Source organism: Lagopus muta, chromosome 8 (assembly GCF_023343835.1).
Source record: "Lagopus muta isolate bLagMut1 chromosome 8, bLagMut1 primary, whole genome shotgun sequence".
Classification (NCBI taxonomy): domain Eukaryota; kingdom Metazoa; phylum Chordata; class Aves; order Galliformes; family Phasianidae; genus Lagopus; species Lagopus muta.
The window spans coordinates 2,121,523-2,145,994 of record NC_064440.1 but is presented as its reverse complement, the minus strand read 5'-3'; the positions used below and the strand labels follow the sequence as shown (position 1 = coordinate 2,145,994).

Here is a 24,472-nt window from a genome sequence, read left to right as displayed (position 1 = left end):
GTCTCCTAAAGAGAAATAATGTTTTACTTTGACTGGTAAATTCACATCGTGGAAGGCAGGGTTACACTGAATCCTGGCTGCTAAGATGATGATAAAATCATGTGAAGGAAAAAAACCACATGCTTGGGTACTGTGCAGTGAAACGAACAGGTTCCAAGAAATGTACGAGATTCCCCTGCAATGCCATTCAACACAGAAGAAACTTTTTCCCTTTAATGCAATTCTCCAGTCCCCTTCTGGAAGTCTGCGAGGTTCTGAGAACAAAACTAACATTATCCTTATAATCACAGTTGTGTGTGAGGGAAATATGATGAAATTGGTTCAGAAATAACATCTGTAATGGGAGTAAAGTGGAAATATATGGATTTTGGTTGTGCCAACATTTAGGAAAAAAAAGTATAACATACTAATACAAAGGCCAAGTGAGAATGAGTTACTCAGCAGGCAAAAGAAATATCTCTTCAGTGGCGTTAAAAAATTTGGGGAGATTTGGGTGTGATTCAATGTAAGAAAATGGAAGGCTGAGTTTAGTGGGCAATTGATAGTAAGCCTCACACCACATTACGCGTGCAAAGTCCCTTTTAGGGAAAACAAATCACAGGCTGTGAACCACTTTGAAAATAACAGCTTAAAATGGCACAAAGAAATGTTGCTATTATTTCCCTGTATCAGCTCCATGTTTCATTTTCTCCCTGTAAGAAAAAGTGTTTTGCTTCAGGTCTGAGTACAGCTTGCATTTCAAGACTTGCCTGTTGGAAGGTTTGCTTTTTGCTTTGCAACCACCGATAAGCATCAGCCGTGCAGAACTTATTAAACAAATCTGTTGATAGATGCTGTTTTGGCTTCCATACCACTGTAGTCCTCTAGCTGGATTGCTTTGGCATATCCAAGGAGTAAAGGACAGCCAGAGCCAGGCAGAGCTAACAGAGAAAGTGTGTATCATATCTGCATGACTTGTAGGCCAGCTGAAGTAGAAGCAGTCCTTGGAATTCTGTGAGGCTTAGTGTTCTCTTTGCTACAGTAAGGTAGAAAGGTGTTGTATCAGGGCAGAGCAGTCGATGACCTGGCTGCTGTGCCTGCCTACCTCCTTCATCAGCTGCTGCAGCCTTGGGCTGTTGGAAGCACTGTTCTGTCCCTCTCCTGCCCCTCAGCCCTTGCCTGATCCACAGCAGGAAAGCGGTGGCAGTGCGCTTTCAGTTCCTGCACAGCAGTCTTTTAATACTCTAAGAGGGTCATTTTCTATCTGGAATTTTTCCTCCGTATCAACCCATCAATTCCAAGTTTGGCAAGCATCAGAGCGCAGCGTACATCCAATTTCTTCTTCAAATTTTTCATTAGAAAAAAAGAGCTAATGTAACCCTGGTAGCCTGCACAATTTTATTTCCAAGACTGCTCTGAAAGTTATTTTTCTATGAAGATGTTAAAATTCTGGAGAAAGAGAGTTTAAGTATTCAATAACTTGTTTGGAGGAAGAGTGTTGTGTTCTGTTCTGAGAGTTTTGTGTTCTGAGCCAATGGAGGCTGAGGGGTTGGATTGATTTCAGAAAAAAAACATGGAACAATTCAGCTAAAGCACTATGAAGCATATATCCATTCATAGAGATGAACTGCAGTAACTTTGTGTTTTTGCTCTTGGAGGTGGCTTTAAGCAGCTATGGAAGACCTCTGGTGCGCTGGGGGACCTGGTGCTCTTATCAGCCTTCCACGTGTCCTGGCTACTGACACATAAATCTTCCCAGCTTGCTAATAGATGAAAGACTAAACAGATAAATAATGCTGAAAACATCAGTATGAATGAGTGGCATGTGCTAGCCTGAGTTTTACTGCTGCTCTGGTCAGCCCTGGCTGGAGCTAGTGCAATTTTGCCTCTGCTCCAAGTTGGATTCCTCCGTAACCTGAGAAAGGCTAACCCAAATGGAACCAGCTGAGGGGAGGGTAACATTATTTACAAGATGAAAGCTTTCTGACTTGATTAGCCTCCTAGTTAATGACATCTGTTGCTAAATGTGGACTGAAAGAAGTAATGCAGCATATGTTAGGCTATGGGGATACCGGTGGGGCCTAATGCTGCGTGTAGCAACGAGCAGTCCTGCATCTTTAAGGGGGTTTCTTTAAGCTATTTGTGTTTTGGCTTACCAGAGTTTAGGGAGGTGGCTTAACTTTGCCTGCTTGCTTTGTTGTTGCATGTAAAATAGCCTGCTTCAATGTTAATTTGCAGTTTATGATGGTATTTTTTTGTAATCTTTAACCCATGGGATGATTACTGTTGTTGTTTTGATATGATAACAGTGGATTTTCTAAATGTGATGTATTGCATTTTAAATATATTGATGTGGCTGAATTGCTGTACTCCTCAGCTAGATAAATGCCTTCCCAGGTACAGGCTGTGGGGCTATGTGGTTTTAACAGCACCACATAAACTCATGCGTTGCATGCAGTACACAATTTTACCTCGTGCCTTCTCAACAAATAAACACAAAATATAAAAACCCCAAGCCTCGCTGCAGCTAACCTGGGTGTACTTCTTTGTGGTGTTTTCCTTCAGATCCTTACTGACGATGGTGATCATTGGAGGTATAAATACTGAAGGATACATCATTTACAGACAAGATCTTTGAAGTTAATTTCCTTCAGACAGCAGTGGTAAGTGAAATGTCCGTGTCGTGTTTTTGTACATAAGCAGTGCTTTAGTCCTCAAAAATAATGTATTAACCATAATTAAGCAGCAGCTGGAGTACAAGATTCTGGCCTTGCTTCCGAAAGATGTAATTTTAGCTTATTTATTCTCAAATTAAAAATAAGCTATATGAAAGGTGTGGTTTTTTTCCACTGTTCAGTTACAAGAATATGAATCCTTAGCTCATTTTTTTCTCCCTTTAATATGTTATCGATGTCATGTTATTCACTGTTCTTTCTTCAGCAAGAGGCTTTTTTTGTACCACAGATCATTGGCAATATCTGTGTGATACCGGTCACTGGTACCTTCTGTATTGAAATCTGAAGAGTATTTCAGCATGGAGTTTATCTCTCAGAAAATGAGAGTTAAGCAGAACTTAAAATAAAAAAAAATGGCAGTGCACACAGTAAAACAGTAGCTAGTCTGTGATAGTTTTCAGTGGGATATTACAGATGTAACTTCTTTTTAATTAGTTATTAGTTAGAGATACGAGTGTGATGTACACTGTAATTGAACTATTCATTTTGAGCATGTGGACTTCTGGTGACCAGTATAACTGTCAGACGTGCAAGAGTTCTATCTGTTTGATTTTTATTCTATTTGTTATGAAACTAACTACGTAAACACTTGAGGTGACACGGAGAGAATATTTCTGTTGTGGCAATAGAGCTAATTTTCCCAGTCATTATCTGCTGTTAATTTAATGTGTGGCAATATCTGAAATTTAGGGATGATTATATGGTAGTAGATTTTTGGTTAGCTGTACAGCTCATCTATGAGCAAACCAATTAAGATGTAATTTCAGAATATAATTGAACTCCTAATGGGGCACTTTAATTCACTTGAAATTTACATATTTGCCTTTTTTTGTTTTAATAGGCAAGTCCAAAATGAGGGTACAGCTTCATTTTTGAACTTATGAATAGAGCAACTTCATCTTAGGCTTTTCAAAATGAAATGTGTAAAATGCTCTTGAATAGGAGGATGGAGATTAATAAGCTGCTTAGTTCACAAAATCAGGACTCTGAATAGCTCTCACTGGCTGTTTATTTGAAGAATAAAACTTGTCTTGTTAGGATGCCATGATGTTACTGATACTGTTTTCACCTGCAGCACAACACCACCTGATGCAGTAGAGTGAAAACTGAGCCACTTGCTACAAAGTTTGCTCAGCGTTCAGAACTAATTTTCTCCCTTTATGCATGTCTGAGCAGCTGGGATCAGCTGGGAAAGAGCTTGTTCTGCAGATCTCTATTACTGATTTTTCAAGCAGCATGAATAGAAAATTCTTGGAACTGTGTTGTTAGTGTCAGTTTGGCCTGACAGAGGATCAGGGCTGGGACACGCAGGGTCAGGGTACATGTTGCTTCCATATTAAGTACCTCATTTCTGTAGTGTTGGTGATGTATTGCTGTTTAACTTCCTGATGAGTATCGTTTTACATAAGTCAGAGGATTTGTATGCAACCTCCCCCTTCTTTTTTCCTTTATCTACTGTGGGATTTTCAGCCCGCATTTAACTGCAAGGGCACTGAAGCAGCGTGTGACTCAGCTCCATGTGCAGTGGACGCTGGCAGATGTATCTGGGCTCAGGCAGCCCTCGTTCCATTGGATTTTGTATCACTTTAGGTTTTTCCAGCTTCTAGATGAAGCAGTAAGAGAACAGCAGACAGGAAAGAGTTAAAAAGTGTGGCATGCATAACTGAATTACGTGACCTAAAACAAGGAAACAAACGATACAAACAGTAGCTGTTTGTTCGAGGAAGGCTCAAATTAAGAAAGAAATGAAGGCAGTTCTCTTTTCTTTCCTTTTTTTTCTTTTTTTTTTCCCCAGAGTGGAAGACCTTCCTCGTATAGAAGTACTGAGCTGAGGGAGATTACTTATACCTATGTGATGCTGAGATAAATTTTGTGGTGTTGTTGCTGCTGTTTCCTTCAAGGATAGCCTCTGAATATGTTTCAGTTGCTTTAAACTGGGGAGCTATCACGCTTGGTAAAGGAAAACTGGGGAGTAAATATCAAAGTTAGCACTTGGGTTAGGAAGAAATGTTATTTGTTTGTGAAAAACTGGGATGAGGAAACCTTGTCTGCAAGGTTAATGTTTTACTGCTTATTTCCCTGAAGCTTTAATACATACCTGTGTGTGGATAGAGGTCAGAAAACTAGAAACAAAAAGCATTTAGCCCTTATTGTAAATACCTTAGATTTTATTTTGCTCCTGTTTTGCCTCCCATTACTAGGCTGATCACAGCTGTGTAGGTACATGCAGGCATTGTTTCTATTTCATTTGATCTATTTTTAAATGTAGGGGCTCTTCGTATTTAATACGCATTACTGTGCTTGCAGTCTTAATACTTCAAAACCTTAGTGACCTTGGTTCACCCTCTTGTACCTTGCACATTATCATGAAGTCTTTCATTATATGATAACATGCTATTTTTCCCCCTAGAAGGAAATCCTTGCATTACATAGGTATCATTTAATCAGTAAGGAGCTATCTGTTATTTTTAATTGTTCTGTGTGTGGTTCCAGAACTTCTGTACTGTATAGTTTTCAAACCTTACTATGAAGATAGAATTAGGAATTTGCCTTTGTTCCTTAATGTCTTTTTTAGCATCAGGTTTTCTCACAGTCCTTCTGACAAAAGGGACCCTGTCTGTGACTCCCAAACCTTCTGCAGAAACATTTTTTGCGAGCTCTCCTTGCCATCCCTTTGCTGGGCTGCTGGGTTCATTTCAGGAGCTGCAGATCCCCAGGGTACTTGCAAGAAGATTCTTTCATCAAGAAGAGGGCGAGAGCAGTGGCTCTTCATGAGAAGTGTAGGAAGTGGAAGGTCTGTAGGTCTAGGCATCTTGCTTTTTCTTTTCCTGTTTCCTTTTCCATTTTCCTTGGTATCTAGCTTCCGACTGAGCCATTCTTATCATACCCCAGCTTCCCGCACACCTCTCGTCCCGTCTCTCTGTCATGTAGGTCTGCCTTGTCTCTATTTTCTTTGCTTCTCATTCAAGTAATTTCTGCTGCCAGCTAGTTTCTTTTCCAAGTTCATTATCCATTCTTGCACAGTACCATTCTTCCCTTGTTTCATATTCTTTCCCAGATTACAGTGCCATTCTGGCTCCAGATTTGCACCCCTGTTTCCCCATGGCACATCCACGCAGGTGGACACTGGCAGCAGTGTATCTTCTGCTCCTGGTGCTGTTCTGGAAAGTTTCATACAACCCTGGGACAGCAGGCAACTTTCTGCCAAATTGTGTCCTTTCTGGAGTGCAGTTATGCATTGAAATTGTACATTTCAAGAACTGTATGTTTCAAACAGCTTAGATTGCATAGTACAGTCTGGAATTTATGAGCCTTTTTAGTGCACATATAGTGGTGTTAGCATGAATACTGGATTTTCTCATCCATAAACTGAGATGGGACTTAGTGATTTGTGCTATTTATTTCAACATGTGAAGGAAACCAGAATTACATGTTACAAGTCCTCATTATTTTTTTTTCTTGTTAATCACATAGAACGGAGCAAAAATGGATCGGAGAAATACAGCATTAATAAAATAGACTGGTTATGCAAGCTTCAGAAGTATGAGTGAGGCTTACATCTGTTGCTTGGTTTTATCTTTTTAAACAGTGAGTGGAAAATTCTCGTAGCCTGATAGAATTTCATATTGGGCAATAAAATGATAGATGTGTTTAGTCCCATGTGCCATCTCTAGCTGCATGCCATGTAATGTAGGCTTGGAGAACTTTCTGAGCTGCATAATTCTGAGACTCGTGATACATCTGGGTACAAAACCAGGCCTCACCATCCAACCTTCAGAATTTATCAGACTGTTTAATTATGCTGAAGTATGTAACGTATGACTTGGCGTTGCATACACAGTCCTTCCCTAAATAGTATTTCTTAGAACTGTGTCATTATTAATGTTTTGACTGCAATTATTCTGAGACAGAAAAGGAGCAGTGTTATGCTGCATCATTTTTCTCTCTGGAGCAGCCTGCAGTCCAGATCTGAGGGACAGCTTTTCCAGAGTATTCCTTAAAACTGAGCCCATTTGTCATTCTCACAGCCCTGATGTTTTTCTGGGAGCACTCAGTTCTCCACATCTCTCTCATCTTTTATTATGAAATGTTTTTTTTTTTTGTGAACATGGAAGTTATTTTCTGTCATGCAAGATGCAAAGCAATTAAGCTATCTTCAATTTAAGAAAGAAGAGAAAAAAAAAACTATACTAAATTTGAAAGTTGATTCTACACAATTTTTGAAAAAATATATTTCTGTATTATTACTCTATAATGTCAATACTTTTAGGTACATTTTAGAGCCAAAATTTACTGTATGCTTTAAATATAATTGATTTAATAAGCCATTCTCTGCTTTAGCAGAATATTTTTGCCAAGTGTTTCCCATTTCACCAGAGCAGTGAGCTTGCTTTCAGTGATCCCCTTTTCTTCTCTCCAGATCAAATACAGGCTGGTGTTTCATTGGAACACACTGTAAACAAATACTCCCCGCTGCAAAGGCTTTCCATTTTGTAACGCTGCACTAGAGAACCCCCCAACACATGTAAATATCTTCAGGCATTTTTTTTGTTAGTAAATGAACCAAACTCAATGTAATGTCAATGTAAAATCTGTAGGTAATGTGAAAATTTATGATACTGAGGTAATTCTCTCTCAGTAGTTTTATAGAACAGCTGTTTGAACTCATCTTATTTGTTGTATACCTTTTCTTACCAAAATCAGATGTGCATGCCTATGGCTTTCGAATTAGTTGCCTGAGAGCTAGCTTCATTCAGTCCCAGTGATCTGCAAGTCATCAGAAGGTTTTGGTTTCTTTTATTATTTCTGTCCATGATATGAGATAGTTGTGAAAATGATAATCCTTATATTTTCCTGTAGTGTTTGGAAAATTTAAGTCACTTCATCTTTCTTTGTCCTGCGAGAGCTGTGTGTTTAAAATAACAGCTGATAGATATGCTGCCATTTTTGTTGGTGAATTTTACACAATCTTTAAAGGAGCAGTGCATTTGGAGCATGGTATCTAAGATAAACAGAATTATTCATTTCCACTGTAACAACAAACCATATTCAGAATTTTGATTTTGCTTTCATGATTCAGTCTGAAACAACGGTGTGCTGAAAAAGAAACTCAAGGGTAACAAATCTTAAATTCAGCTGTTAGTGGAAACCTAGGAAACCACTGTTTTTCTTGATGGGAATTTGGTCTGAAAGGTTGTGGAGGTTTGATTTTAGTCTTGGTTCTGGTTGTTTTTTTCTCTCTCCATTTTGCTATCCTGTTTTGTTTCATTTTCCCCATACTATAAACTCACATCCTTTTTAGGCTTGAGGGCTTGCTATCGTAGTGAAAATCTATAGAGACGATTAAGAAAAGTGTAGAAGCAGGGAGGCATTTCTCTGCTGTGGATCTTCATCAGCCATCTGGATCCTGATCAGCGGCTGCATGTTCCAGGCACGAGTGTCCCAGCAGCAGAGGCCTGGCAGGGTGGTTCCTACCTCCTGTGCCCCTTTCAGTGCAGAACACTCAGCAACTTGCCTGGGAAGTGTTGAACAAAGTGCACTTCATGTACAGCCCTGTTTTGGGGCTGGTGTGTTCATTTTGTGTCATTAATGCTCTCCTAGGTCTCACCTGGTTTCATACCACCAGCTTCTGCAATTTAGGTAGTATAGCTGGAGTTGCAGCTGCTTTCCTGCGGTGAGAAATAAGAGCTTTGAAATTAATTCTTGGTTTTGCTAGTTTGTCTTGAAACAAGATGTCTTCATTTTTCAGCCTCGTAACTGACTTCTTTCAGTGTATTTCTGCTAAAGGGGAGCATCTACATAGATTGATTTCTCCTGATCTGCGTGAATCTCACAAGCATCCTTTGTCCCTTCTCCTTAAGAATCCAGTTCAGTGAAGGGCTTTTAAATTAAAACTAGTGATACTTTTAAATTTAAAACTTATGCAGGATCTCTAAAGAATAGAGATACTCTTCTGAAAACCTGTGGCTCAGAATTGTCATTTAAAACAGGATTTTTTAATTTAGTTTTCAGGGTGCAGTTAAAGAGATATCAATGAGATAAGACTTTCACCAAGCTGGTTCAGTAGTAGTCACAGTTCATTTTAACTTTTAGTCTCCCAAACTGAGATTACATCACTTCAGAGGATTCATTAATTTTTCGTTTGGTTTTTATCATCAGCATTTGAAAGTCAGTAGTTGCCATTCAGAGGAAAAAACAAAATGCTTGAGCTGAAAAGAACTGGTAAACTAAACTTTCAGTTTGAAGGGTAGCATTTTAAAAAAGCCAAACTTTTTGACCAACTTCTCCATGTTGGTTCTTCATATAAGAAATAAAACTATCCAGGACATGAATCCCAGCATGAATTTATCAAAGCAGCTGTAATGTGTTTCAGATGCACGTTGTTTAGGGAACAAAATGCAATTATTTTTATACAATTGACACATCAATATTCATTGTTGAATCCTACGTATGATTTGAAAATAGTTTATGAGAAGGTAGATCCATAATGGTTCTCATTTAATTGCTGTTTTGAAAAAGGGAACAGGAAATTGAGAAGGAAACCTGACTACAGCTGTGCCTTCAGAAAAAGGCAAAGAGAAAAAACTAATACTGTATATTATAATGTATGGAATTTGACCTCAGTTAATTTGTTTTTTTGCTTACACTACAAATTCTTGCTTAGAAGTTTCATACAGTTCATAATGTAGACAGTGATTCAGGTATGTATCTTTTTTTTTCTTTATGCTTTAATTTTATTTCAACCAGTTTGAGTGGCAGAAAGTGACTTTTTATAGCATAGATTGTGTAGCAGATGAACAGCTGACAGCAAGCATAATGGCAGCCTGGAATAATCTGAGTTGTAGGTGTTCTGGCTGGAAGATGCTCATTGTGCTGAATGAAAGTCTCATGTAGTAACTTTCAGTTTATATTGTATTCTGACAGTAGGGAATTAAATAAATACCCAAGACACATATGCTTCAGATGTTGTTGTATATGCTTCTCTTGAAGAAGAAATGTTTCATACTCTGAAAGGAAATTCAGCAAGTAGGTGCTGGCGTTAGACAAAGTTGGTGGCTTCTTCATTCTATAGATGTGAAAGTTTGTGTCTTCCAGAACAGAACACCTTCTGGCATGCATTGCCCAAATGAAAGCTCTGTAATGTAGAAACAACTCCAAATGACAGTCATATTTTTTTAGGATGGGGAGACAGCACTTGGTCATTAATTGCATGTCAATGTTTGGCCTCTTTATGGATTTTTAAAGCCCATTTAAAGCCCGTTCAGGAGATCTTGCTGAAGTTTTTAAGTGTTGTGTGTGCTATAAAATGTCAGAGAAAGGAAGAAAACTTTGCCTGATGAAAACGTAATGTCAGTATTTCTGTTAACTTGCAGGAGTTTAGCTATCTGCTGCTAGCTGGGAGACATGATGAATTCAGCATTACCTGAGGTGATACCCACACATTAATTTACCAGTGTGAAAGATTAATCAGGAGATCATTCTACTCAAATAACATTCTAATAGTTATAATACCACTGACAGTGTAGAAGTCTTAATAAACTGACTTTAACCATTGCATCAGCAGAAATTTATACACATGCTTTGATAAAGTTAGTATTTATTAAAATGGTTGTGATCCTTGAAGAGCAATCATTGAGAGCAAGTGATGCCAGGGAAAAGCTCTGTTTTTCTGCTGAGAGGCACTTCAAACCATATTACTAATTCATTTGTACTGTGCAATTGCAAGCTGTGCATCCTCCATGGTAGCAAGTTAGTGTACCAAGTAAATGTGTAGAACTTCTAAGCAAGAATTAGTAGTGTAAGGAGTGCAGTATAGGAGATGTTACTTTAAAAATGCAACATTGCCAGTATTTAGCTGATTTGGTCTGTGATGAGTGCTGTTAACTCAGTGCATAGCCCTCATGCTTGAAACCCTGTGTGTTGGTTTTTTTCTTTTAGAAAGATTTGAGACAAAACAGAGCCAGGCACCTTACTTCCTTACTTAAGATGATGATACAGAGTTCAGTGGTTACTAAGATGTTTTTCTCCATTTGAGTTGCTTACTTCATACTTCTTTCCAATATCTTTTGGGTGGTAATTATTATAAAATACCGGTGCATACATGAAAGTGACCATTTTCTTGTCTTTCTTTTCTTAAGATTCCACGATGGTCAAAGATTTAAAATAATCATTCCAAATCTCTACAAATGTGTGCTGTTTCACATGATGAAACTAATTCAGTGTCTGCCTGTGTGTTTAGAGTGGTGGGGATACAATACCAAACACACGTGTTTTTATTTAGTCGGTTTGATGTTAATAATAACCAATAACCTTGTATTCACAATGTGAGCAGGATATTGACATTTCATCTTGGCAGCACATAAGGTCTAGTAACATGCTTGTTTTTGTTTTTTTGCTACGGCTAGGACATAAGAAGGATCTTTGTAGACTCTTACTATCAAAATGGATCACTCCTTTATGTTGATACACTGATATGTTTTACAAAACTGTGATGCTTTTTGGTTAAACTGGAAATAACAAAGGTAAACATGCGCTGTAACTCCTGTGTGAGAGTGCTGTTTGCATCTAGCAGTGTTCTGAAATCCTCTCATGTGAGAGAATAACTGGTCCTGACACAGCTGTTTCCTAGTGAGGTTGGATGCTCTGTATTATGTCAGAGATCAGATGAGATTTTTTACAATTGTCCCTTCTACACATACAGAGTTGTGCATTCTATGAGTAGCTCTGATCTGGACTACAGGCTAAAATTCCACTTGAAAGCATAAGAGTGGCCTTATATTACATGTGAGCCAACTTGGGTGTTCTGACTGAGCTGATGGAACTCCAGCAGCAAGGTCCAGAGATGTAGAATATGCATCATTTTGGGTAGTGCACCACTGGGAAGCAAGGAGGAGAAGGGAAAGCTGCCTTTCCCTTTGCTTTCTTTTCCCTAGTGAAGTGGACTCTACCAGCACATCCTTAAAGTACAAAGTCAGATGCAAGTACTTCTGCAAAAGAGTAAAGTGCTGCTGATCAATAATAAGATGCTTTCAGACTGGAATTACTTGTCGTAAAAGCATCTTTTTGTGTGAAGATGGAAGTAGTGCCTTCCAGTGGGAAGTAGTTGTCTCTTCCATCTGTATATCCACGTGGCTTATTTTACTTTCCTACCCAAGACTGGTATGTGTTCCTCTGGTTATCTGAGAGAGAATAAGGGAAATTAAAATTTCAAAGACCAAAAGGTGGCAGGTTTCTGACTTCCTTTGGCACTTCTTGCAGAACCCAGATTAAAGGTTGCCTACTCAGAACTTACCTGATCTCATTTCATTGCCTGGAAGTGCTAGCATGCACACAGCTTTACTCAGAAAACCATTTCCACATTTAATTATCTGTTATAGTAAGAAATTGCTTTTAATCTAACATAAATACAGTTCTACCCTTCATTGAGATGGGCTTCTCTGTATTAGTAGTTACTGAATGTCTCTACTGAATGTTGTATTGCTGCCTGTTGTTACAGCAAGGTATGCCTTTTCTATGTCCTTCCACTGCACACGTTTTAGCATCTTCCTTCAGTATTTGGCAAGAGTAGTGCCAATTTGGAAAAGTTTATGAAAACCATTTATTTTTAAATGATCCACTAAATGGAGTGCTAAGAAGCACAGTGTGGCATACCTTCACTGTGCCTGTCTAGTATAAAATTGATGTGTAGTGTACCAAGTTTCCAGCTGTGCTACTGACATGCCTTATTACTTTATCCCCATTTTTGCTGATGGAAACAATATGCCAGATGTTAAATAGAATTTAGGGAGTTTTTTGAAGGCTAAAACATTTATTAAGGATGCCCCAAATATATAGTTAAACTTCTGCATTGGGAAATGGTTGCAGTGCTGTGTATTTAGGGACTGTGCTCCAGGCAGGGTCTTGCACAGCATCTCTGGGAGGTGGTGTGGCTGGTTGGTGCCCTGAGAGCAGTCCTGGAGGAGCAGCTGAAGCTGTAAGTGATGTTGGTTCTGGTCAGAGGTGAATCAGGAGGATTACGCTTTAGACTTAAGGGAAAGAAGGGCCTGACTTCTTCCTCCATGATCCACTCCCAAATCCAGAACTAAGTGTATAAGAAACTAAAACCAGTTCAGCTGCTCAGCCCAGGACCTGAACTCGGTGGCACTGGACTGAATGAAGGACGACAAGGAGTGGTGACAGGAGGCTGCAGGCTCTGCCTTACGCACAGGGAGCAGCTCTTGGAGTAGGGTTGTGCTGGAGGGCTGTGTTCCTTACAGTAAGCCTTAGCTTAGATTCAAGGTCATGGAATATTTAGGATAATGGGATATATTCACCAAAAGAAAGAGAGAAATACACTCAGTGGACTGACATAATTGTCAATTCATGTAGAAATAAAAATTCATAAAAGATGAATCTCAAGTTGAACTGTATGTTTTAGCATTGAACTAAATGATCATTTAGTAATGATGAAAAGGCAATTTTAAAGGAGGCGTTTGAGGGTACAGTCAGGGATCATAAGCAATTAAGTCTGAGTTAGGTCCTGGCTTCGTGGAAATTGATGGCACAACTGGAAAAGCTTGCTTGTTACTTTCATAAAGTGCAGTGCTGTATTGATTACAGTGTGCTTCATTGCCACGTTCTGGATCTGTGTGTCATTTGAGATATCTGCACCTGCTTTTAGATTTGACACATCTTTAGATATGTTTGCAGCATGTTTTGTAATACCAGCTGTAGGCTACAGATTCCATATCAGCTAATTTTTTCTTATCTGTCCCTGAACTCATCTACTATGATGTACCAATGGCAACCTGAAAGAACAGTGTCTGAATGTTGAAGCCATGTCTGTTCATTTCCATTATTCTTTTTCTGTAATAAAAGGATTTTTAAAAGAGGAAAAAAAAAAGAATATCTTAGTGGAATATTAAAGATGTTTGTAATAGGATTCTTTTTGAGAAGCTTTTTTAGAGAAAGCACGTAGGCAATCCTTGAACATTAGAAGAGCCAGCATTTTATCTAACCTTGACCCACCTCGAACACAAGACTGCAGTAGTTTCAGATAGAGATGTTGAACTAAGCCCTATGCTTTTTACCTTTGACGCTTCATCATTCTTTATTAAAGAATGTTGTGGTTAGCTGTCTACCTGATCAGATAGGTTTAATTTTTTTAGCACTCATCTTCTGATAGATTTCAGTTATTATGTCATTGGATACGTTTTGATGAGAATAGGGAATTTGAGCCCTTTGGCCAGTCCTTTTCAGGAATCAAACTGCTTCTTCGTCTGCGTTTCAGCAGTTCATGAGTACAGCTCCAAAAATGGCTTTAGAGGTTTTGAAAGCAAACCTCCTTCTCCTGCACGTCTGTTAATTTACTCTGTTAATGTACACCAGTCCATACTGGTGCCAAAAACCCTCTGACTCCCCAGGAGATTCATTCTTAATGCTGTCCTATTCAGATGCTTCCCTAGCGTGATGATGGGTTTAGCATGTGATGGTGGGACACCAACAGCTATTGCTTCATAGATAGACACTTGCATGGCATGGGTTCTAAATGCATAACGTCCCAGCTTGAGCCAGGGCTGCTGACAAGCTGCATGCTTATTAGTGTTTCCATTTGCACTGGACAGGGAGGCAGAAGGAAGGTCACACCTGGGTAGCAGGCCTCTGAGCAATCCATCCCCAGAGTGAGCAGCGCTTTGTAACTTTTCCACCATATAGGTAGCACTAAAGCAAGGTAATGTTAGTGTTAGAAGGAATAGACTTGAGCTGCTTGTGTGCAGTTTGAGGAATTGTTCCCGTGCTAGGGAAGGTGTGGCTGGCAGAACAGACTGAGGAATAAGAAGGAGCCCTTACTAAGAAACCTGACTATTACATAGGAACTTCTGAAATCTCTTACATTTATGTGCTGTGAGTTCTTGTTCCTAGTGTAACTTCAGCTATGCTTTTTCATTTTGCCAACTATTTAAGCTTAACGTGTTGCTTTTGAAATAAAATCAATATTCTCAAAAGCAATCTGGTAACTGTTAGGATACACCTTTATAGCTCTATCACTTCTTGTGCAAAACAGTACAACACTTAGCACCGCTGTTTAAACCAAGAGACAGCAATAGTAAATCAGATGCCTATTCCTTTTTTTTTTCCTATCTCCTGAGGAACAGAAACTATGCTCAGAGTTCTGTAGTATCCCTGGCACTTTCTTATGAAATCTGAAAATATAATAACTACAAAAGGAAACAAAAAAAGGGGGTTCAGATAACGTGTGAGTAGAACATTAGAAAACACAATCCTCTGCCAAACAGCATAGAGCATATGAGGTTGCACAAGTGTGAAAAGTAGCTGCTCTACCCTCGATGCGGTCCCACAGCTTTCTTTATGCTTTGACAAAAAGCTGTTCCCTGCCACAGCTGAAGTCTGTCCATGTCTCTGCACAGCACTGTCACCGCTTTCTGTCATTTGTTCATGTCCTTTTCTTTCTTTTTGTCATAATTTTCTGTGGTCAGTATTTCAAACCAGCATTCTGTGGTTAGGTTTTTGTTTGGGGAGTGGTGTGGGGGACTCTGGAGCATTTGATTTCAGCTGTAATTTTGAGCAGTACCTCATTTTGTACTGTCCTGATGCTTCAACCTCACTCCAGAGCTTCTGGTGGTTGGAAGCAGCCTTCTGCTTTCCAAACATTGAGCTACATGTAAAAGTTCAGGCCTGAGCAGTGGTCTGAGAGCATGGGGGGGAGAAGAGAGAAGTGAAAGATTTGGAAGTCTTCTGCATCTCACAGAAGAATCATATGATCATTAAGGTTGAAATAAACTTCTAAGACCATCAAGTCCAACCACCAACTCATCAGCATCATGCTCATGTCACTCAGAAGCAGCAGGTAGCAAACCCTGCTGTCCTGTCTCCCCCCACAAAGGATTGTTATGCTTTGGCGTGTGCAACCCTTATGTATCTGTGCTTATGGCCTTACAGGGGACGTAAAAGAGAAGAGATGCTTCTCTACAAAGTCCATTACATTTTTTTGGTGATTTGAAAGTCAGAAAGAAAAAATTGTTTATGTTGGAAGGAAAAAATGAGCCTTTTCTGCTGCAAATCAAGCAATTATTAGTACAGGGAATCTTATGGTCCTCTTGTAGATCTTGCTCAGTTACAGAGAATGTACTGGTTTTAAATGTATGCAAATTGGAAACTGTCTCTTCCAGAACTTCTTGTGCTAATGCCAGCTGAAAAGAAAGAAAACATCAAATTGATAGGTTTCAAAGTTGACAATTGTGCTTAAGTACTATGCCTGTAAATCACTGAATAACTTTGCCTTTGGTATAGTAGCTACTGTCTATAAAAGTACATATAGTGCCTTTGCAATAACACAAAGCATCTGAAATCCTGAATTGCTTGCAAAGCTTGTAGGGTTGCCATTGCTGAAATACAACCTGATGCAACGTACTGCCATTCAGCTTAACCTGAGATGATTCCATGAATGTCAAAGAAGTTAATGCTAAAAGATATTCAAAACTCATGCAATACTTGATGTCAGTGTGTGTGACCTCAACTCCATCATAGAATAATGTGTTGAACTACTTTCCTGTAGCTCCAAAAAGCTTCATCATGAAGTGAGTTTTGAAAGGAGGCTGCACTGTAGCCTTGACTAACAATAAAAATGTTTTAAAATTCTACCTCTTCAGTTGTTCATTGCACCTTGGCATACCAAACCTCATGTGTCTTGAAATGTCCTTCCAGTGTGACACTCCCTGCCTGTGTCTATAGGCATTTGGAGCAGAAAAAAATCTTTGCTATGAAGGTGTGCTGAGACTACTTGTCAATGTGATTCTTCACACCCAGTTGCATACGTGGCAGACTCCATGCGGTCTGTCTGTTGCTGATGGCACAAAAATTTGAAAGAAGACAGTAAAATAAGCGTGGGTTCCTTTTCATTGGTTTTATATGTTTTCTACTCATAAATGACATCTGGAAAGCACACTATAGAAACTTTCTAGCAAAGGCACTGACAAAATTTGTGCAGAGATGCTTTATGCGCTGCAGGTAGGAAATCTGAAGACTCAGAGGTTCAGTAGAGAATTGTTTGGGAGACCAGTGTGAAACTTAACAACTTTGAGGACTTGCTCCTTAATGCTTGCACATAAAGATAGTGTTTCCACCTTTGAGCCCTGTTTCAGCTGCCCAGGCTGCCATTCATTTGCAGCAAATTCAGAGTTTACTGTGGGATTTTGTATTCGGGCTAAGCCAACAAATAAAAATGACAGAGCAGAAATGGTAGTTTGCTCTGTAGTGTCAGGTGAGCTCAGCCACAAAACGGCTTACTTATGTCATGGGGGAAAAAATGCTGATGAAAATGTTGTGGTACGTGGGTAGAACAATAATAGTTCCTGGGTATTAGGATACTTTATGGCTGTTATGCAGTGAATTCATGTTTTCTTCATGCAAGGCTGAAGGAATAAACCAAAAGTCTATTTAAAGAAAAAGCTTGTTTAAAAGTGCTTGTTTTGATCTGCTGCCTGAAATACTTGGACGTGCCAAAGTACAGACTGTATTTACCATAGCACACTTAGTTGGTCTGAGCCGCAGCAGTCGCAGACACCTCATTTAAATGTTCCCATTTCCTACAGGTTTGTGTATGGTTACAATAAATTCTCACCCTGAGGGCACTGACACTGCTTTGTAGCTATGTTCTCCTGCACTCAATGGGGATCTAACTGCATGAGTAGGTTTTTGGTTTTGGTAGGGACACGAGGACATGTTTGTAGCCAAATCATTCAGAAAACTCTGGTTTATGCTGTTTGGAACCCTGCTTAAAAGTGACCAATGTGGTTGTTTCACTCAGTAACTGCTAACTATCACCTAATTGCAACATTCTGACTTTTTTGGTAATGTCTGTACTCAGTACTGTGGCTTGGTTATGCAGGTGATGTTATGATGACACTTCTGGATGCTGGTTACAATAGTGCTTGTGTTGGTACTCTGAAAGCACGTCAGGCTTGCTTTCTGCATCTCTGCTTAAACTCATGTGTGAGGTCCATCACTTTCATAGCACTGAAACTTCTTGTTAAGGCACATCACCACAAGTGTACAAGAACAGAATTCTCAAAGAGATGTATCTGGAATCAAGGAGAGAGCTGTATGCTGTTATTTATGCTTGCTAATTCAGGGCGTCAAAGAACATATTGACATATTCTTCATGTAAGTTGTTGTGAGGCTACTAGGAAGTTTGGATGCTGCGCAGCAGAAAACTTTTCAGTTATAGGGGAAGTTGGGTTGTAATTTTGTTGGTATGCAAGCCAGCAGTTCCTCTGGATAAAGCTGCTTTCGTTCCTGCCCACTGTTCCCACATCTGCACTGCTTCCTTCCGTCCCGCTGCCGTTTGTACAGCCACATGGTGGGCCAGGCTGGGAGCACACAGCCACAAGAGAAAAGCTGCACCAGTGGGATCCGGTTTGAAGACATGGCTGTTACAGAAGGAGGATGTGTGCGTTTCCTTGCTTGTTCCCTGAACTGCTTTTCACTCACTAATTCTGTAACCCACTTCCATAATCTGGTGCCACCACGATCCATGCAGTCCCAATGTATGTGGCCATCAAGTGCCTTGGACAGCTTGCAGGACCGTGCTGTTCTACCACTGTCTGGTGTCAGGACACTGAGAACCATTTCCCAAAATCTGGAAAATGTGCTCTTACAGCTCAGTCAACTTTAAAGCGAGTTTATGTGAAGGTGAAGATGGGCTCTGGTCGTTAGGCTTGGGCTCACTGTTAGCATCTCAGCGCTTGGTTTGAGCAGAAATCTTTTTATCTGCTAAGAGATCTGATTGTCCCATCGATTTCAATCTAGCCTAATTCAGGAGGAATTTAAAGTTCTTCTACTTGAGAGGCTGTCTCAGGGCTCTCTTTGGGAATGATGTCTGTCATGTGCAAGCTCCCTTCAGCTCCTTCCTACCAGTGGCCATACTTCTGAATTAGGGAATTCTGCAAGTACAGAAGAGCAAACAAAGCTTCAGTGGTTAGAAACTAGCTTGCATTAAGCCTAAATCCAGATAGTGTCAAAACATGCTATGAAGGAGGAATCTGGGAGGTTTATGTAGTGGTTTCTGTGAAGAAAGAAAAAAAACTTTTTATTAAATTAGACCATTTGACGTTGTGTAATTCGCTGTTCTTAGATCCATGCGAAATTGTAAGGCTATACTGCTATTACACTTAGATTATTTAATTACTAAATTAAGATAACTTAGCAATTAGAAGTGTTTAAGTTCTTGTTAATGACCGCAGGCCTTAAACGATTCAAGTCTTTCCCATCGTAGGTTAGGAGTTTCTTTGGTTTGAAAGGGTTTTGGGTTTCAGCGTTAGAGAAAATTTTACATATAATCTTGTAATAACAAAGCAAACTTTTCTATTGACTGCTGCTATAATTTGTATTCTTGGTTCTTTTCTATCTGTGTGCTCTGTTGGTGTGAAAAGTTGGCTAAAGTGAAGCCAGTACAATTCATTTGTTAGCTGCTGTAATGCATGGAACGCTCCTCTTGTCTGTGTACGACAGCATTAATACGGCCAGTCATTGAATGACTGCTGGATGAAAAACTTGTTTGAGGCAAGAAACCTAACGCACCGTATGTTTTGAATTTATATTGTACAGTTATATCTCTGATTTTCTTTTTATGGATTTTATTTCTCGTGGCAATAGTTTTCTGTTCTTCAATCCTTCAGTGTGTTTGTGTGTTTCATTTTAGAAGTGTGGGTTTTTTACCTGCTCCTATTGTTGATTTACCACTCTTGACAATTTTAAGTGCTTACTTTTACTGTCCCCTCTTTTTCTTGTCTAATAATACTTATGGAGCAGACTTGGGATTAAAAAGAAAAAGCACATCTAGGTTTGCAGAAGTGTTGGAGGGGTGGTTGTTTTCATGGAGGCATTGCTAAGGCGATCATTTCTACTGTTCTTTTCATCTCCTCACCCCCAGAAGCTACTCAGTTGTCTCGGCCAACCAAGGGGATAGCAAAGTTGTTATTCTCTGTGATACAGTTTTCTGAAATTTTTTTATTAAAATGTTTTTCCCCTCTTTTTCTTTTTTAATTTACTGCATGAATAGCTGGCACTTCGCTATATACTGCACACTATATACTAGCGCCTTTAACTTCTAGCTTGGGATCCCACCTCATTCTTTCTCGTTGGTGAATTGCTCAGAGCAAAAACAACACCAGATTTTATGAAATAAAAATGATTGCTACTGTTTTACGTAATAAAAATTGAAAAACGAACCAATAAAGCAGCTTACGTGCTTTTGTCTACTCATTTTTCTTGAGCCTACATAAATCTGCAATACAAAGCTTTGCATTAAATAGGAATTGGACAATGCAAAGCTTTTTATTTGTAGTTATCTGCAAATTGAAAAGAGGCAAAACCTTTCTGTTGTCAAAGTTTGGAGTGCAAAGTGATCGGTGATCTTGCAATTACTGGATTTTTTTGTGATTAGCACTGTGTTGCAAAGATTCTTACTGAGTCCCCTGTAACTTTGTACCAAGTTTTGTTAAGGATTGTGGATGTTAAGTATGTGCCCTGGGTCTCTTTTTGGGGATGTCAAACGAAGTATGAAAAGCTCATTAACTCAGAGCCATGATCTGATGCTTATGATCAACTCTTCCAGGAACGGCTTTCTCGCTGACCTCAGGCTGGTTCTGTGCACTGTACTTGTAGGTTAGCATGAAATCACTTTACTGTGGATAATACATTTTAAATTGTTGCTGCAGTTCTCCAATTGGAATGAAGTTTTCATCTTGTAGGTTTTCTTGGATTTGAATTTTATATAAATAGATATACAACGTATTAATGCTTTTGTATTTCAGTTGCTGTTGAAAATGCAGTTTCAGAAAAATTCAACATAGTCAAATCCTGTAGCAGAGGTAATTAGTTTTAGGATTGCAGCAGTGGCCAGAACAGTACTTGATATATAGCAATATCCACCATATATACAGCAGTAGCCAAAGGTCGCCGTAAAGCTTGCAGATTAGCAAATTCATTAAAACATCGTAAAAGTTAAATACATATATTCACACATAGAGGTTGTTTATAGAAAATTAAAGAAGTCCATGTTAGCTAGATTCCTGGGGCCATTTTCTCATCTCTGGCCCTTTGGCAGATAAAGGGCTTCAGAAAACTCTTGCAATAAAGAAGTGAGTTAATTAGCTTTTTCACAAGATGGGTAATTTTTTCCCAATGCCATTTGATACATTTGTCATTTAAAAAGCTTCATAGTATGTACATATGTTTGGCCTTAATGCTCCTTGCAGCAAGTGATGATTCTCATAGTCAGATGGCTGTTTGATGACTTAGTACCATGGATTTTGGACATACCTTAAAAACAAACTCTATGAATTGTGTCAGAACTTTCTGTAAAATCATTGTAGGCTAACTTTTTAGAGAATTCTAATATCTGTGAATAAATAAAGTGGATATCTTTTAAGTGATCAAACAGATTCAAATAGTAGGGCGTTTTATTATAAATACAGACTCGGTAGTGATCCAGTGTGAGTTATATTAAACTCAGTGGGAAATTGTCTATTAACCTTAACAGAAATAGTATTAAAATTCCAGAAACAGAAACTGAGTTCTGATTTAAGAGCCCAGTGCCAGGGGATTATTAAAATACCATCCTGGTACTTTATGAATGAATTGGACAATTAGTAACGCTAATTAGTAGCAATGTCAGTTTGAAAGAGCTCCATGGAGGAAGCAAAAGGATGACTCTTGCGTGATGGCAAAGGAGGAGGCCTTCAGGAGGGAGCATGTTACATGCCAGGTGGTGCAGTGGCTTCCCTATGTAAGTTCCTTTGGAGCATCCATGGCCAGGGTTGGAAGGAACCTCAAGGATCATGAAGCTTCAACCCCCCACCACAGGCAGGGCCACCAGCCTCCGCATTTCATAGCAGCCCAGGCTGCCCAGGGCCCCATCCAACCTGGCCTTGAACACCTCCAGGGATGGACGGGGCATCACAGCCTCTCTGGGCAGCTGTTCCAGCACCTCACCACTCTCATAGCAAAGAACTTCCCCTGACATCCAACCTAAATCTTCCCTCCTTCAACTTCAAACCATTTCCCCTTGTCCTGCTGTTATCTGCCGTTTCAAAGTGTTGATTCCCCTCCTGTCTGTAGGCTCCCTTTAGGTACTGAAGGCTGCCATGAGGTCACCCCACAGCCTTCTTTTCTCCACTCTGAACAAGCCCAGCTCCCTCAGCCTGTCTTCATAGGGGAGTTGCTCCAGTCCCCTGATCATCTTTGTGGCTGTCCTCTGGACCCTTTCCAACATCTCTCTGTATTTCTTGTACTGCTCCAGATTCCAGACCTGGACACAGTACTCTAGATGGGGCCTCATAAGAGCAGAGTAGAGGGGAACAATCAGCTCCCTGTCCCTGCTGGCCACCCCTCTTCTGATGGAGCCCAGGATACCTTTTGCCTTCCGAGCTGCAAGAGCACACTGCTGGCTCACGTTAAGCTTTTCATCCATCAGGACCCCCAGCTCCCTCTCCCCAGGGCTGCTCTCAAGGATCGCTCCTTACAGTCTGTATGGATGCCTGGAATTGCTCCAGCCCTAGTGCCAAACCTTGCACTTTGCTGTGTTGAACCTCATCAGGTTCACCCAGGCCCACCTTTCAAGCCTATTGAGGTTCCTCTGAATGGCATCCCTTCCTTCCACCGTGTCAACCTTACCACTCAGCTTGCTGTCATCAGCAAACTTGCTGAGGGTGCACTCGATTCCGTCATCGCTGTCACTGCTAAAGATGTTAAAGAGCACCGTTCTAAGACAGACCCCTGGGGGACACTGCTTGTTACCCGCCTCCACCTGGACACAGAGTCATTGATGACCACCCTCTGTCTGCTGCCTTTCAACCAATTTCTGGTTAGGCCCTGGAACGGGCTGCCCAGGGAGGTTGTGGATGCCCCGTCCTTGGACGTGTTTAAGGCCAGGTTGGACGGGGTCCTGGGCAACCTGATCTGAATGTGTATGTTTGGTGGCCCTGCTAGGCAGGGGGTTGGAACTACATGATCCTTGGGGTCCCTTCCAACCCGGGTGATTCTGTGATTCTGTGTGATTCTGTGATTCTGTGATTCTATTGAATGGTCCACCCATCAAAGTCCCTGAACTCAGAGTCCCTGAACTTCCTTCAAGTATTTCTTCTGTAAAAGGCTTCACAATAAAGGATGGTGAACCAACACTGAGAAGGCTCAGTGCTGGAAAGCAAGCACTGGTTCCCCCACTGCAGGCTGCAGTGGTGCAGAGAGCTGCTCATTACAAAGCAAGAGCTGACAGCCATCAGGGATTGTCAACTGCAGGGAACTGTGCCACAACTTTTTAAATAAGAGATAACACAGTTTAGGAAAGAGTATTTCATTTTGAATGATAGCATATCGTACCTAAAAGAAGGCAGTTTGTTATGTGATGATAAATTTCTTTTTTCCTAATAAGTTCAAGGCTTTGGGTATGAGATGCATCTTAAAGTCCAGATACGCTTCTCATCTGTTGCTTACTCTGTTGGCATGCTTATTCACCTGTTTGTTCACTGAAGTGGTCAGCAGGAAAGCTAGTCAGGAGGAAGGAAGGGCTGTTCTAGCTGTCCTTAGGGTAAGTTCTGTGTTCTGTGCCTCATCTATGTTGAGCATTACTAAACAAGGGAAGTTAAGGTAAATATGAGACATTTAATGCGTTTGCAATTGCCCTTTTGCAGTTTGCAAATATGCTTTAGGACTCTCTCTGCAGTTCTTACACCTTACGAAGTACAAGAGAAGTTAAAAAGTCATAATCCAGTTCTACTGACCGTGCTATGAAATTCTCTTTATTAGTTCCTAATGTCAAGAAATGATGCAATAGACAAATCAGGACATGTACAACTTCCTTCTTCTCAGGTGTGGGGAAAGAAGGACAGCACATACACACTGGCAGTGGAAAATACCATTACCATCAAAAGCAACAATTTATTATTTTTTTTCATTTCCCTTAAAAAATACATATATAACTTTGCAAGTACTCTCATGAATCTTTCTGTCAGCAGATGACGTTTGAGTTTGCCGTTGGTCTGGTGTGGAGATCTGTGGTGAGAAGAGGATTGTGTTTCTTCTATTGTGGTTAATTAATTAAGCCTTCCGTTTGAGATAGTTCTACTTTCATAGTAAGGCTTCATGTTAGTTATGCAGATCAAGAAAAAAAATGGATGAACATTCCTCATTAGGATGACTGTGGCATTGTGGCAAGAGCTGGCTGCTACACATCTTTTGAAATGTCTCTGTATTTCAGGAGAGACCATCCCAGAAAAGCACCCCGTTATTTGTTAGTTTGCCATAGCAATGGCTGTGTAAAGTTCTTCGTATTTTCTTTCTTTTTTATCTTTAGCATCTATTCAAAGGCAACAAGTGGAGGAAAGGCAAATTGGTATTATTCAGAACTAGAATTTGGATCTCATCTCAGTTCTCATCAGTTTCACGGCTATCTCTGTATCAAATTAAAGATCAGTGAAGGAGAAAAGTAGATTACATTTCCATTGCGAGTTAGGAAGTAGAAATGTGATTACAACAGGTACACAGAGTAGCTAATGGAAATAAATCACAAGCAGATGAATGAAAATATTTTTTAAATATATCACTTGATTCTCAGTTGTTTTCGGAAAACCAAAATGAATTGGAATGCGTGATGATCTGAGAGAACTTACAGCTTTTGTATCTTTCAAGCCCAAAGCTCAAGTGTTAACTTCATCAAAATACCAAGAGGAAGGAGGCAGAAAACATATTACAGTTTAATG

At 39.9% G+C, this 24,472-nt stretch overlaps 1 protein-coding gene across 9 annotated transcripts in view; it reads left to right on the top strand.

Annotated features, from left to right (window-relative positions):
- The window catches only part of MBD5 (methyl-CpG binding domain protein 5), a 128,169-nt gene that overhangs the window by 42,608 nt on the left and 61,089 nt on the right, over nucleotides 1-24,472 (top strand). For all 9 annotated transcript variants that reach the window (XM_048954066.1, XM_048954065.1, XM_048954061.1 and 6 more), the window contains one exon: nucleotides 2,545-2,642. The gene's annotated coding sequence lies outside the window, so the exon portion shown is untranslated. The remainder of the gene's footprint in view (nucleotides 1-2,544; nucleotides 2,643-24,472) is intronic.